Here is a 13,031-nt window from a genome sequence, read left to right on the forward strand (position 1 = left end):
GAGACGCTTCCACCCACTTTATCACAGGGATTACTTACTTTAATACCTAAACCTAAGAAAGACATTCTTTTGATTGATAACTGGCATCCAATTTGTTTATTAAACTGTGATTAAAAGATATTAGCTTTGTTACTGGCCAAAAGACTGAAAACTGTTTTGAGTACAATAATAGACGAGACTCAATCAGGTTTCATCCCAAAGAGGCATATTACAAACAATATACGCCTTGATGAACTGATTAGGGAGGAAAGTTTTATTCTTTTTTTTTTAGATTTTTATAAAGCCTTTGATTCCTTGAACATTAATTTATTTTTTACAATCCCTGTATATATTTGGTTTGGTGATTTCTTTTTTACTTGCTTTTTACTTTACTTGCTCTTTGTCTACTGTTTAAAATTATATTATTTTTTGTTTTTGTATATGAAACTGTATTTGCTGTTATGTTTGTTCAATAATAATAATAATAATAAAAAACACTTCCTCATCCCATAATGCACAGCTCAGCTGACTATGGCAGCTGATTTAGTGCAAAAATGATCAGTACATTTTGCAGATGGGTCTATTTGAGGTTGGATCACGTTCTTACCACAAACAAACCGCTCCAGAGTTTGTTTGAAAGTGTACCGAAACCACCTCTTCAAGCAGGTCTCGGTACGCTTGTTTGGTCCACCTTTGGTGCGCAACCGAGTGTGATTGCTACTTTCACACCTGCCCAAACGAATAGCACCATAGGGAGAAACGAACTCTGGTACGATTCAACCGAACTAAATGAGGCAGGTGTGAAAGCACCCTAAGAGAACATAATTCTCATATATTCTTTATCAAAGTCAAAACTCTGCCATGCCACCCAAAACGTCTCATTCTAATGAGCCTGTCCTCCAATAAAAAATGACAATACAGTATATGTTGTTTGTGCAAGCACCTTATTACGCCCTATATTTACATTTTTAAGCTAAGCGCCCTCTAGTGAGTGTAACAATAATGACAGTACAGTGTTTCGTCTGTTGTCATGAAATAACGTATAACGTCATTACCAATCAAAATGCACATTTATTTAAACATGTTTTACTAGGTGGCTTATTCACTCGAATGACCACACCTAACCCCCCCCCCCCTAAACCTACACCAGAAATCATGCAACATTATAATTAATAGTTGTGAGCACGTGCATTCTCTGGGATTGAACCCATGATTTTAGATTACATATAGTCGTATAATGCAATACTCTACCAGCTGGACTACACAAAACCCGAATTATAGCTCAAATAAAAGAGTACAAACATTAATATGAAAACGTCTTGTTGCCGATAGGAGCACACTTCAAGTAAATGCTCTGATGGGTCGTATTTCCTGTATTTCTGGGATTTATTTCTGTATGAGCGTATTGGTTGGAGGACAGGTTGATTCTAACACGCCTCCACATCTCTATGTCACTATGTGTTGCATTTTGCCACCCAAATGTTCACGCAAAGAAAGGAGGAGTGGTTTCAGTAACCGCAGATAGTGTTGAAGAAGTCATGTCAGGGAGATGCTGTGTGTAGCAGAAGCAAAAGCACTTTATTTGGCCTTCTGAAAGTAGATGCATTTAAGAATCTTTAAGAAAATAAATATTACTTACAACAGAACAGCAACACATTTTATGTACGGCCGTTTCTTGAACTTTGGAGAGGAGGACTTTGCCACGGCAATCTGGCCTTTCTGAATCAGCTACTGTAAGCATATTTTGTTATTAGTTTAAGTATTTGCTATTGAATGTTCAAATGCAAAGGTATGCCATCGTGTATTTGTGTGTGTGTGTGTGTGTGTGTACACTGTGTGTGTTTGTGTGTGCATGAGAGAGAGAGAGAGAGAGAGAGAGAGTCAGCTGTTTTAACTGTCTGTGGCTTGTGTACTGCAAACACATAGGAGTTTCATCACTGTGTCTGTCTCAGTGACTCTGTTTCTCTTTCAGACTTGAACTGATGCTAAAACTAAGGACTTTATTAACTGTCTTTACATTTATTTTGAAAGATGAAGCTCATGATTATGGAAGGGGGCATTACATTTCCGACAAGTGCTTGTGGTGTTCGACCAATCACAATGCACTAGGTCAGTTATCCAATCAGAGCAGACTGTGCTTGTCAGAAGGAGGGACTTTGTAGAAAACAACACTTTTGAGAGAGGCGGGGCATAGAGGAAATACAATAATCTACTGTATTTTAAAAATAATGTGTTTTTTTAACACTAAATCATGTGAAAACATTCTTTTACTACAAACACACTAAATAAAATATGATGCTTTTAAAAAAGCATCATATGACCCCTTTAACTTCGCCTGTGTGCTCCTTAAAACATGGACGTCCTGTTTATGCACTTCACTTGTTGCAACTTTTATTGCTAAAGAGAAAAAATTATATGTACAGAAATATAGCATATGTTCAGGATATAGCTGGTGAATTCATATACTTATCATCAGGCCAACAAAATCTGTGGAGCTTTTTTTAACCACATTTTGACTTTAGGGGAAAAATTATTTGATTTTAGTATGATGTATCACCTACAAATAAGCCAAAATATTAAATAAATATGCAAATTATTAAAAAAAGATTACTAGTTTTCTACTTCTTTTCATCTGTATTATTTTCTGTCAGACTACTGTCCAGCTGATTAGATTTTTGCATATAGCCCTTGTATCTCAAAAATTGATAACTGACTGTAGAGCTGATAATTATTTGCATATTAACACCTTTTATATTGATTAAAAATATAACATTGACATATGCCCTATATTTCAGTGCACATGGTTGAAAGTGTGGTCTATAAGTAAACTTTTATCTACATAAACTACACTATATATATTAAACGATTTTCTCTGGTCTATTGTAGTAATACTCTTATTGTGTGTATTATGCATCTATTTGTTTCTCTGTTTTGCCACGTGATTTACATCCAGTGGTAATTATGATTTACACAAGCTCCATCCTGGATCCAGAACACCTGAGAAGAGTTGATGCTGACCCCTCAGAGTACCCCAGATGATGCTAACACTGAATGAACGAACAGAACTAACAAATATTGCTACAAGTGTGATTGCATCATATAATAATTGCTGTTAATAGTGTTCATCGTCTGATTGAATACGTCTTGTATTAATTTTTCTGAAAAATCCTGTCATATACACAGAAACTGACAGTCACCACTTACTGTATAAGCTACTACCAAATATTGTATGAATGGCATTTTATGTAAAGTTGCCTTGCAATGATTTGTATCGTAAAAAGTGCTATAGAAATAAACATAAAACAATATATATATATATATATATATATATATATATATATATATATATATATAAAATAAAAGATTTATTTAAAGCAGTAAAACGTAATCCATTTTCTCAAAACAAATGACTACACATCTACTTGTATTTGTTCCTTGTGTGATAGTCTCAACGGTGACCTCTACTGAAAAAACTTTGACAACAGCCACAAAAACTCAAACTTGTTTTATTTCCAAACTAAATGCAGCTTGTGAAATTACTGAAATAACTTTTTTCTAATGTGACTGTAATTGTTCAGTCAATGCATTTGCAGAACTTTTGTTGCATATACAAAGACATAATTATTTGCATATTAACACCTTTTATATTTAAGAAATTTATACTTTCATATCATTACTAGTATAGTTATCGCTACATTTAAATGAAGGTTTTAAAACAGCATAATGACATTCAACTCTCATGCTTTACATTTTCTATCTTTATTTGGCAGAGATACCATGTGTGCTAATATGCCATTTCAAATTCAACCTGTGAGTACAAAAGATGTGACATATGCCCTATATTTCACAGTGCACACGGTTGAAAGTGTGGTCTATAAGTAAACTTTCATCTACATAAACTGCACTAAAAATATATTAAAAGATTTCCTGTGGTCTATTCTTTTTGTGTGAGTCTTGTTTTGTCTCTTTTCTCACTCTCGCTGTGATGGAGTTGTTCATCTTTATTGCTTTTCAGCTCCATATGTTTCAATCCAACAGTAAGTGATAAATGCGTCTTAAATACTGTATGCCCACATTTGCCATGAACAAAGTGTGACTGCTAAAGTTTTAATATGTATACAATATGTATACAAACACATGAAAACAACCTACCTGGGATTAATATTGCTATTGAATTTTTCCTATATGTAACCAGCTGCTAAAATCTGAAAAATTTGCTTAACTTGACGATAGAAATCGGGCTAATTACTCTACTTGAGGTTTACATAATCAGAATATAATGAAAATATGATATTTTATTAATGTCAATGTGTGCATAGTGTTATTTGATTGGGTTGTTCCTGAATCTTCTGCTGTAAAAGTATCTCGAGATGCAGATAAGAGAGTCCAGATCAGTGAAGTCTGTGAGAGTGAGTCAGTGTTCAGAAAGATAGTGTTTCATCACAAACAGAGAAGAGAAAAATATTAGAACGGGAATATAAAGTCAGTTCATCATGTCAGCTCGAGCTCACTGGTGCTGAAGTGCTCAGATGGGCAGGTGTAATGTAATGTAACATTATCTACATTAACTGTTATTACACAATACATTAATGAGGTGTCTGTAAAACATCATCTCATTCACTCAAAAAAATGTACTTTCACTTTTGCCAATTTTACTTAATCCATTCATGTTGTGATTACTTAAAGAAATTAATTTAACAATGTGAACTTAATTTAGTCTAGTTCATTCAACAAAAAAGTGTGTATTGTCAGCTTTACTTAAAAATTATTTGTTCAGCCAACATAACATTGTTGCATAAAAGTAACAGATTGATAAAACCAATCCAGACTTGAATCTCACTGGCTGAGGATTTTGCAGTGTATTATGGGTAATTGTTGTTCTGTCCTCTTGCAGAAGTGTAGCACCATTAGATAGGTACGTGAGTAACAGAGGTGTCAAGTAACGAAGTACAAATACTTCGTTACTGTACTAAAGTAGAAATTTGAGGTATCTATACTTTACTTGAGTAATTATTTTTCAGCCGACTTTTTACTTCTACTCCTTACATTTTCAGGCAAGTATCTGTACTTTCTACTCCTTACATTTTAAAAATAGCTTCGTTACTGCTATTTCATTTTGGCTTGTTTTCATTCCGGCTTGTCATCATTCAAAAAAAATAAAAAATAAAAAAAATAAAAACCTATCCAGATAAATCGCGCCATCCGGATGGAGTGAATTTGATTGTGGTTGGATGAGAAGTATAAACATACACCATTCCGACACCCTATTGGTCTGTACGCGATCCATCGCACCTGCACGTGACACAAATCACATCACAGTCCAGCCAGGACATAGACAGTTTTGGGTTTGTTTATCAAAAAATATATTTCTTAAAAGTAGGGTTGGGTATGGAACCGGTATCCCGATTGCCTCAGAGTCAGTCCGCTTAAATTTCACATGAAACCAGCGTCAGACCGGTCTCCTCCCGTCTTTCAGCGCGCTCTTCAATCCGCAGACCGCGAGCGGAGCAGCGCATGCGCACTTAAACAAACAGAGGACACAAGGTATTTGTTTATCGATAGATTGTTAGAATATCCATATTTGTGCAGTTCTTTGTCATAAATACAGTTTACAAAAGGTCACGAGGTAGTTTTCGCTCATTACACCACAGCCGTTTCCTCCAGCGAAAATCTAGCCCTTAACACATATGAACGAACACATACTTTAATTACACTTACTTAAATATACTTAATTTAATCGTACGTACTTTATACATACACTACTGTGCAAAAGTCTTAGACACGTTAGTATTTTCACTTAAAAGAATGGTGTTCGGACAGTTATTTATATATTTTGATGCAGTGTGTCAATATAAAATATCAGTTTACATTTCCAAACATTCATTTTGCCGTTGTCAAACTTCTTGTGCATTCAAAATCACACTAGATTATTATTAAAATTAATGGCAAACTGATATTTCCTACTGACACACTACAGCAAAAGATATAAATAACTGGCTTAAAACCCTTTTTGGGGCGAAAATACTAATTTTTCCATAAGACTTTTGCACAGTACTGTATTTTAAAAACGACATTGTTGCTACTTTATAAAGAATGACCATACAGTAATTCACAGAACTGATTTAAGACAGTGACATACAGCACTCATCTTAACTAAATATCAGAGTGACAGAGATACAGTAGAAACATTATGTGTGGTTTTGTATTAAATAATGACCCAGATTGTGAAATACATTTATTAGCCTTAGATTAAGGGAAGCACAACTTGCACAACAAGCTATGGATTTATTTTAAATATTTGTAATGTTCTTTAAAGTTATCCATAGTTTTTTTGTGGTTCTTTTTTTTAAAGTATCGGTTCAGGCACCGTTTAGGAGCTGGTACCATTTTAAAAGTATTGAAAAGGCACTGGACCCTACTTAAAAGTTATTATTTCTCACTGGCTCATTTACCAAATGAGTGTTTTTTCTTCGTCCTCCACAAATTAAGCTACTGTAGGTAGTTCGGTAGCGAGACGTTTTAATAAATTAGTGTTTTCGATTGACGATGCGATTGACAATGTTGTGATAAGTAGGCTATACCAACTTTGTAACTCATCCCCCCCCCCGAACACTGGACATAGCAGACGTATGTACCGAATACAAGAAGCTATCAATCAAGAAAGTATCAGGATTATGATTTCTTTTTCAGTTTTAGTTTTTGATTAATCACTTAGATTAATCATTCATTTTGACAGCACTATAATGCTTATTGTAAATAGACAACGTTACAAGAGTAATTGTTACTAAGCCTGCACCAATGTTCTTGTCCATTGCCCTCGCAGATTCCTGCAGCTAAGTTTGGATGTACATTTACATTCCATTAAAAGTTATTGATGACAAGCCTCTGAAGTTTGTCTTTTTGCACCATAACAATACTTATTGGCAACTAGTCATCATATCTCTAGTCCTTTAATTTATTTGCATTGTACTAAAGTGCGTTCATTTTAAATGGGCATATATGCGGCTGATGAAGACCTGAAGGTCGAAACGTTGCTTTATTAAATTCCTCTGGAGCAGTAGTTTTCAGGGTTCAGACTTCACTTCTTTATTTGTCTATATCATTTAGTTGTCTTGCACCTGCGTCCTAATTGGATGTTTGGGATGTGCACACCATTTTTGTATTTTCATATATGCGGCTGAAACAGGAAGCCTAGTGCATCCCAAATTTTTCAACATGAACATTTTAATATAACATTATAGTCATTATGGCCTATGGCCTTTAGAAAAATGTTTTTTGAGGAGGTGGGGTAGTGCACAATAGGCCCCTGTGGTGCGACCTAAGCTTTTGTTCTTAATGGCATTTTTTCCCCCTTACATTACTTTTACTTTTATACTTTAAGTAGTTTTTTAAACCAGTACTTTTAAACTTTTACTTGAGTAAAAAGCTTGAGTTGATACTTCAACTTCTACAAAAGTCTTTTTAAACCCTAGTATCTATACTTCTACTTTAGTAATGAATGCCAGTACTTTTGACACCACTGGTGAGTAATAAAAGATCAAATTTGAATTAATGAACTTGTTCTGATATATTTTAGAATAGAAAATACAAACAAATAAATAAATGGTTGAAAATGCAACATTGCGTTTCAAACACGTTTGTGATCTGTTTGAGAAACTGTAATTAAGAGAAGATCTATATGTTGAGTTGTACTAAGCAGCTGCTCTCTGATTGATAGATTCAGTCTTATGGACTTATTAAATCCTAATTAAAGGGGGTGGTGTTTTTGAAGTGGCATTATGCAATTTTTTTTGGCATTTTTTTTCATGTACAATTAACTCAATTGTTGTTTTTTGACTCTACTAAGGTTTGTTAAAGGTCCCCTTCTTCGTGATTCCATGTTTTAAACTTTAGTTAGTTTGTAATGTTGTTGTTAGAGTATAAATAATATCTGTAAAATTCTAAAGCTCAAAATTCAATGCCAAGCAAGATATTTTATTTAACAGAATTCGCCTACAAAAAACTACCTGTTAGTTCCTGTAGTAATGACGTCACTAAAACAGTTTTTTGACTAACCTCCGCCCACATGAATTCACAAAAAACAGAGAGTGGTCTTGTTGCGCTCCCACGGAGAAGAAGGAAGAGCTGCTGTTTGTGTCTGTCGCCATTCCGTTGAAACGCTGTTATTTTCATCTCGGAGTCCAATCATCTTTGTTTGGGCTTCCCAGGGACGCTGTACTTGGAGATTAATGGTTACAATTTATTTTCAAAACACTTGAAAATGCTTTTATTTTTAGCATCTCAAGACGCCTTTCTCTGCTTGAGCCCTGAACACCAGAACTCCGCGAGTACTGAATTGGCCTCTTTCGCATCTTTTTGTTTGTGAAATACAAAATTGCGATTTGTATTTGTTCGCTGTCCGTGATACACGGCTCTCTCTTTCTCTCACTCTCTCCACACCGAACACAGCGCTTGAGTAACCAGCTACTCTGTTCAGCTTTTACGCGTCTTGTTTTTGGATGCTTAAATATTTAAATCAACAAGCGGTACGGCTTAAAAACACGTGAGAAAGATAAGATTGTGACCATGCGCAGCAGTGGCCCGTCAACTGTCCTGAGCATCTTTTTAGGCTGTCCTCAGCGAGTCAGTTATATAAAATATCAAGGTGAAAGTCATCATAGCTTGGTTAGTATAGACCCAGCTCCCAACCCAACTTTGAGAATAGATTAACGGTGATAATTTTTTTATCGCCAGGTAAGAGTCTCTCGTTAATGCAGCACGTTAACGCCGATATCAAGGCTGCATTTATTTGACAATTTTTTAATATATATATATATATATATATATATATATATATATATATATATATATATATATATATATATATATATATTAGTGCTGTCAAAATTAGCGCGTTAACGCATTCGATTAATTTGAAATATTTAACGCGTTAAAAAAAATAACGCAATTAACGTGGTTGCAGTTTTTTTATTTCCAGTTGTGGCCTATGTGTGTTCAACGTGCAAAGAAATATGGATAAGACCAAGGAAGGACTTTTAGACGGAAAGTTTCAGTATAAAACTCTGCCGGATTACTCTTCAGTCTGCCACAAGAAACATTACTCTTCATTTAGTCTGCCACAAGAAACAGCAACATTAAAATCATGAACTCAAATGTCATTGTTTAAAAAACAAAAAAAACAATGACTGTAACAGTGCGTAAATCAGACCTTTCTGTAACGCTAACGTTAATAAGCTTAAACGAAAATAACGAAATAATTGTGTAGCGGAGTATTTTTTGTACACAGTGCCGCGAACTGTCAATCACTCCTGTGCGCGTGCATCACTGTCCTCCTCAGCTGCAGCAACTTGCGCTCTCTCTCTTCATCAAGCTTTAAAACAAAAGGGGGACAAAAAGATCATATTGTCTTTGTGCATAGGCTATAGATTAATTAGATAAATGAATATCTAAATTTGTGCCTTGCCGTCTACGGTATTTTTTTAGAACTTAGAAAAAATATGCTGCAGCCAATGAACAGCCAGCGGGGGCTGCAGGACGACTCAACCTCCGCAGACAGTTTTTAATGTTTATCAGACAATAAATACTCAAGATTTTGCTTTAGTATAACTCACAACGAGTTTCACACACCTTCTCCGGCCACGTTGAGTTGTTGACACTTAACAGTGGGAAAAGCGACACATGCGCTATTCACTTGTATAACTTAAGGGTGAATGGGTAATGTAGTTTCTGCTCTGGGTGGGATGAATTAGGAAGCTTGCATTGTGAAGGGCGCTCTGAAAATCGGCAGTGCAGGTAAAAGATTAAAACCTCTATTAAAACAGATGTCCAAATGAGCGTACCGGTACGCTACAAGCACGTTCTGGGCGCACGGAGAGGTGGCGGTACGCTCAAGAGCTATATTTGGAAGTGGCGGTACTGAGTACCGGTGCATACCGGCCCACTTAAAGCACTGGCAATGACTATACTTTGGAATTTTTTTGCAGTCCACTTAGAATTCAACATGGAAATCATTTTTGTTTTTTATTGGCATTGATTGTTTTGAAATTCAAATGGTACTTACATGCCTGTGTTTTTATTTCTGTAATAAATATGGCTTTCAAGCCAACAGTTAATTTGGAGGATATTGATGGTTTATTGCAGGTATGTTGTTTACATAAGAAAATCTGTGTTACAAGTTAAACAAAAATTCCAATAAACAATCATATTTTGAATCTAAATAGTTTCTTTGTCTTGAGTTTACATTAATTATTTACATTTTACATTTACATATCCAAAAAGTTTCAGTCTTTTAATTGCGATTAATCGCGATTAATTTTAAAAAATTGTGCGATTAATTAGTTAATTTTTTTAATCGATTGACAGCACTAATATATATATATATATATATATATATATATATATATATATATATATATATATATATATATATATATATTATTACCATTTAAAATAAAGTTAAATAATTTTAAATATCATTTATTTCTGTGATGCAAAGCTCAATTTTCAGCATCATTACTCCAGTCTTCAGAGTCACATGATTCTTCAGAAATCATTCTAATATGCTGATTTATTATGAATTTTGGAAACCGTTTTGATGCTTACTTTTATTTTTATTTATTTTTTTACCTGTGATTTTATCAATTTAACACATTGATTTCACATTGACAACAATGATTTCTGAAGGATCATGTGATACTGAAGACTGGAGTAATGATGCTGAAAAATTCAGCTATATATATATATATCATTACAAATCTTACTTATCCCAGACTTTTAAACAGCAGTGTATACACACACACTTAAGTTTTTATAAATCTCTAGTCTCTGCTTTACTTTTTCCAGTAGGAGGCTGTGGGGTCAAGCAATGTGCACGCGCATGTGCAGTGGCACACTGGCTTTCTCAACTGTGCAAATATTCGACATTGACGACTACGAGAAAACGACACATCACCGTAATTAATTTACACGATCGACACCAATGTAACATACAACAATACACTTAAACGCCGTCTGCTTCGACAAAATTACATGTTTGGTGTAAAAACATATTTAACAATGTGACCGCACTAAATGTTTACATGCCTCCGTTTTATTCATTTATTTATTATTTTTTTTTCTTAAAATAAATTAAAATATGTTTTTTTTAAGGGATATGCAATACTGGGGACTAACACTTTCACAGCACTGAATGATAATAAAAAAAATATGATTAATCTGACATAATTAATCTGATTTAGTGAATTAATGCATATTCATTCCCTTGTTGCAATATAACAATGGCTTAAATAATTATAATCAATAATATAATTTATGTATTTAATTACATTAAATACAGTTGGGGGTAAGAACAGTTGGGGGTTCGGTGCCTTGCTCAAGGGCACCTTATGTCGTGGTATTGAAGGTGGAGAGAGCACTGTACATGCACTCCCCCCACCCACAATTCCTGCCGGCCAGAGACTCAAACTCACAACCTTTCGATTGCCAGTCCGACTCTAACCATTATGCCACGACTTCCCCATACTACACCTCCTGCCAGATAGAAACATCATCTCTTGTAACCTCCTCTGTCTGCCCCTCAAAACTTTCCTTTGCTAAAGTATTACATATTTAGTCTACATGTATACACTTCTTTATTAAACTATTGTAACACACATTGCTTTTAACATACAGATGTCAGAAAATTATCATAGTAACCTACAGGATTTGTCTGTTTTTTTTTGTTTTTGTTTTAACTTTAAGATCAATGACCATCTGAACTGCTTGCTTTTGTCTGCATAATGAAGTTGCCTCCATATGATTATCTGATTCGATTTTTGCATTTAGGATCAAAAGTGTACCTGTAAGGGGAACACTGTGACCAGCTGTGTGTATGAAATAATGAACCTGATCACTATGGTATGTGATAAAAGATTAAGATAAACCTGAACAAAGATGAATGTGAGGTTTGTATACATAAAGAGAGAATATATATATATATTGCTTTCTTGGTAGCACATCAGGTATGAGCAGCCTAATTGCTTTACTGAAGAAAAAGATACATTGATGTGGTTTTTGAGTTCAGTGAGTAAATCATGTTGAGCTAAAAGCTGTTTTGGTTTGGGGTGTCAGACTGCTTCAAAGTTGTAAGTTCTGAGTTTGTGAGGCTTTTGAACTATTAATTTAAAGGACCAACTCATAAGAGTAATTTGTTTGTGAATGAATTGTAAGCACTGTGAGAAACACTGGTGAAATTTGTAAATCAAAGTTATGTCCATCTAAAACTTAATTAAACTTCTGACACACTGTACTAGAGTAAAAGTTGCCTAACATGTTAAAGTGCACACAACTGTGAGTGTGAAATCCTAATCATGTTCATTTTCTTCATAAAACACACTGCTCAAAACATTCAGTTTCCTGTGGTCTGATGTGTTACTTCCTAATTCACTCATTGTGTGAGTCTTGTCTCTTCTCTCACTCTCGCTGTAATGGAGTTGTTCATCTTCATAGTGTTTCAGCTCCTGACGGAGATTCAGTCTTACAGTAAGTGATTTGTAGTGAACAGTGTCATTGTCGAAAATATTTCAACATATTGATCAGTAGTGAACCTATCTGATATATTAGATATATGTAATATAGTAAAATATTTTTGTAATAGTCAGAAGTCGTCTTATTTGGGTTTTTAGAAGCCAAAAATATGGGATTAATATTGGAATATTATTTTGTTTGTAAACATTGTCGGCGAGGAGATGTAATGTAGAGACTGATCTTTTTTGGGTTGTTTCAGAATCTCCTACTGTAAAAGTATCTCCAGATGTCATTAGAGAGTCCAGCTCAGTGAAGATCAGCTGTGAGACTCCAGCAGATGTTAGAGCGAGTCAGTGTTATTTCACCAAAAACAGAGAAGAGAAGAATAGAAAAGTCAGTTCATCATGTCAGCTCGAGCTCACTGGTGCTGAAGTGCTCAGATGGGCAGGTGTAAAATCACCTCAATCAATCTACATTAACTGTTACTACACAATAAATGAAGGAGGCAACAATAAACCATCATCTCATTCTCCTCCTGCCACAGTGAT

At 34.7% G+C, this 13,031-nt stretch overlaps 1 protein-coding gene across 1 annotated transcript in view; it reads left to right on the plus strand.

The window, feature by feature from the left end:
* Positions 1 to 13,031, plus strand: part of LOC113055471 (integumentary mucin C.1-like) — a 57,832-nt gene that overhangs the window by 10,598 nt on the left and 34,203 nt on the right. The gene's annotated exons all lie outside the window — the stretch shown is intronic.

This window comes from Carassius auratus, chromosome 36 (genome assembly GCF_003368295.1).
Source record: "Carassius auratus strain Wakin chromosome 36, ASM336829v1, whole genome shotgun sequence".
Lineage (NCBI taxonomy): Eukaryota > Metazoa > Chordata > Actinopteri > Cypriniformes > Cyprinidae > Carassius > Carassius auratus.